The sequence below is a fragment of the Bidens hawaiensis genome, unplaced genomic scaffold (genome assembly GCF_021521415.1).
Source record: "Bidens hawaiensis isolate Kalapana, Puna unplaced genomic scaffold, B.hawaiensis_p1.1 tig00081589_1, whole genome shotgun sequence".
Classification (NCBI taxonomy): Eukaryota; Viridiplantae; Streptophyta; class Magnoliopsida; order Asterales; family Asteraceae; genus Bidens; species Bidens hawaiensis.
The window spans coordinates 28688-32594 of record NW_027503815.1 but is presented as its reverse complement, the minus strand read 5'-3'; the positions used below and the strand labels follow the sequence as shown (position 1 = coordinate 32594).

General features: G+C 35.6%; 1 pseudogene across 1 annotated transcript; it reads right to left on the bottom strand.

Moving 5' to 3' along the window:
• Positions 1-290: 290 nt before the first annotated feature.
• On the bottom strand, positions 291-1708 carry LOC143607366 (sodium transporter HKT1-like; annotated as a pseudogene). The gene is made up of 2 exons (XR_013148957.1): positions 586-1708; positions 291-507 (listed from the first exon to the last, which is right to left on the bottom strand). The product of XR_013148957.1 is annotated as a sodium transporter HKT1-like (transcript).
• Positions 1709-3907: the final 2199 nt, after the last annotated feature.

Genomic DNA, 3907 nt, shown 5'->3' with positions numbered 1-3907 from the left:
TTAATATAAAAATAATAGTTATCTTTAATCTTTATTTAATATGGTTATAAATTAACAAAAAATAAAAAATTGTTACCTTTAATTGTTAAATAATAGCAATGCCTCTAAACTAATTATAACTAGGCGTCTAAGTTTGCTAATTTCAAAGATAAGTGTAAACTAATTACAAAATATATTTAAATTAGTTATAATGGTACGTCAAAGTTATCATGACTTTACTTACTAAGAAACATTGTACCGGATGTATATGCGTAGCAAGATATATAAAGAGAGAGAAAGAGGTATGGTAATTACCTAACAACCTCAACCACAATGTTCAAAACATTGAAGTTAAGAGGATCATCAACCATTTGTTTCCTCTCAGTTATGCAAACAAGTATAACGAAGATGACCAAATATATCTGTTGTGAGAAGATCAAATTCTCCATGATTTTCCTAACCCTTTTGCTCCCTTGTTCACTGCTCTCTTCAGATATTGGTAGAAATGAGGTACACGGTGGAAGATACCTGCAAAATTCTAATCTGATATCTAAATTGCACCATGTTAATAATATTAATTAGAAGGGATCAGAAAGAGGGACTAACATCATTAGGACAAACAACACCAATACAGCACTACTAATGGTGGACAGGTCGACGATTGATTCACCGGTATGCCTTGTGTTTACCGTCTGAAACAAAATCCCAACAAGCTTTTGATACACATTCATGCCACTTAATGATTCTGAACTCCACTCCAGTGATGAAAACAAAAGAAATTGCACCATGATAAAAACTAACACAGTGACCAAGAGAAGGAAAGAGTGTAGGTAAGAAAGAAGATGATCATACTCAATGCCTTTGGAGTTTTTTAACAAGTACCTAGTTTCGGATTTTTTAACAAACTTCCCTATTGCCCAAATCGAAAATCGTAGAGCAGGAGGGTACAATGTATTGCCTAATAGAACTTGAACGATGAGAATTAACAACAAACCTGAGTTTGTTCTGAAGACCAACATGTTTTCATTGGTTGGAACAAACCCACAATTTGCAAAGGTTGAAACTATTGTGAAAATGGAGAAAGTGAGAGAGTGTAGACCCTTGTGTTTAAGTATATTTTTGGCACTTGTTACGACATTTAGGTAAATCAAAACAGAGACCACGCCTAAAAGGTGGATAAATAGTAGGTAAAACAAAACTACAGTACCCAAGAACTTATGGATTTTAACTTCAAATCAATATCACTATAGAAATTGGAAGATTTTGAATTTCCAAATTCAAGGATGTTTATGTCCTTGAGCTCGATTTTATCTGAAAAACTGCATTGTGTATCGCGGTCATCAAATTTATTACGGTCTTCTAGCGACACATATATATAGAACGTACGGATATAGTGTGCAACCATGGAAGTGAACACCTCACCACCTATGAACATCATAATAGTCATAATGATAAGTTGGGTGTTGGAGAAGACCTCCATTTCGACAGTGGACATGCTCGAAACAGTGGCGGCAGAGACAGAGGTAAAGAATAAGTCTAAGTTCCTCGGGGTTAAAGAGGTGGTTCTTCCATCAAGTGAATGGAGAATAAGGAACCCTAAGGATGAGATAAAGAGAAAATATAACTCGAATAAAAATCGGTTTCCACGTAGATGAAACCATGTGAATAGACAAGAACATGAGCTACGAAGTTCTTCAAGTTTCTTTGCAATATAGGAAAACATTTTCATAGTGCTTGGTGTAGTTAAGGGGGAGAACCTATTTGTAGTGATGGAAGATTTGAGTACGTGTGGTTTATATAATTATATGAGCAACATGAAGAAATATTTTTTAGTGTGGTCACTGTTCAAACCTTTTTAAATAATATAAAAATCTGCCCACTCTTTTTAATTTTATTGCGTACACTAGTGGACAAAGAATTCTTTTAGTAGTCAGATGTTTTGGTTTAGGATGTATTTTATCCTATGTTTTCATAACCGGACAGGTGACTAACCTGAACGTTTTATTGGATCACAGGTCAAACCGGGATGACCGGAATTCACACACGCGTTTCGGAGCTTAAATGAGTAAACAAAAATAAACTTTCTGTCAGTCCCGTCGCACTTCACGACGTGTTAGACACCTCTTTCACGATACGCGAGGGAGTCAGAAGACGGGCACGACAAATTTGTCCTTCGCGATACGCGTAGGACATGCCAGAAGGGTGCCGTGATATGCGACTGAGGTTAAAAACGGAAAAAATTAACCTAATCATATTGTAATAAGTTTTCAACCCCCATTCGATCTATCTTGGGGTTGAGAACATGCAAATGACCTAGGAGACGATTTTACAACATCTCGAAGCTCTCAGATCGTTAATTCTTCCATGGTTATATTTTTTCAACCTATAATCGAGCTCTTCAACATGTAGAGGCAAGGCTAAACTATATGTGGCCACTTTAGGTGTAGGGTTTTTGTTTAGACTGAATGTATCTGTGACTTTTATATAGAATTGGATTGAAGCGTGATTAGTTGTTTGATTAATCTAGCTTTATGTTTGTGTTAATCCATTAAACAGCCGTTTATCTTAGATTTCCACTTATCATTAATTGATTGGCTTGTGTGCATCACCATTTAGGATTAAGTTCTTATAGTCATTGAACTTGTTACCTTTAATCATTGATTCATGTGGAGTTTTATATTAACGAACTGCTAGATAGGTAGACTAAGTTCAGTTGTGTCAATTTATCATATTAGAATCTGTAAATCAACATGATCAAACTATTGTGTCTGGTAATTATTTATCAATCTTAACTGACAAAAAATGTCTATGTAATTATCCAATTGATAGAAGTCATAGTTTGTAAGCCCCCGATCCTAGTGCCCTACTTGGACGTTGAATTTACTCATAAACACAGTTCTAAATATCACAGTGAATTAAAACTTTTCGCGAAATAGATAAATGTCAACCATTCATTACATAAGTCTTAAAATTTAAACAATATAAAACATGTCTTTAAGTTCAAACATTATAAATTAAGTCTTCAAATGCCAGCTTCTTTATTCTTCTGTCATGTGACCCTCCTCAAGCCAGCTGTCTCATCCTACTCACCTGCGTGCATACTAAAGTTAGCTACGCTGAGTGAGTTCTAGTTAATTAGGCAACATACAATACATTCGCATACTTACTTATACGTATCCGAAGATACATATTACTTACTTAGCCTGTTCCTTTCTTTCGTACATACGTAAGTATATACCTTCATTCTTGCTTTCATTCTTTCTTTCATTCTTTATTTCGTACTTTAATATTTTAATCTTACTTTACATACATAGTTATACGTTTTAAAGAGTCTTTCGTCCTATAACCTAACATATATTATTAGGGTCCGCCACCCTTAAAAAGTCTTTCGCCCTATAACCTCACAAATATTATTAGGGTCTGACACCCTTCTTCACAGATATTATTAGGGTTTGTCACCCTCTTTCACAGATATTATTAGGGTCTGCCACCCTTTTACCGTCAATTCATACATACATTCCTTTTTATATTATTATATACTTTCGTACATACTCTTAATCTTTTCTACATCATAAATACATCATTCGTATACATTCATATATCATACACACATCATACATACACATTCACATCGAGTAAGCACATAGCCACGAAAACATAACAAGGAAATGGGGCTAGAAACTCAACTGAGCTCAGTTCCTTTCCGAGTTAATGGTAACTCCTCTCTTTAATTGGGCGCGTCTAACTATATAACAAGTTCACGTATCAATTAACTACTTCTAATTATATCATACTATTAAGTTATGGTAACCCCTAGCTTCGGGGTCCGGGGGCAGCGCCGCTGGCAGAGGGGTCTAGGGGCGGCAGCCCCTAGCAGAGTCCAGGGGGCAGAGCCCCTGGCTGAGGTCGAGCTGGAAAGATTTTATTT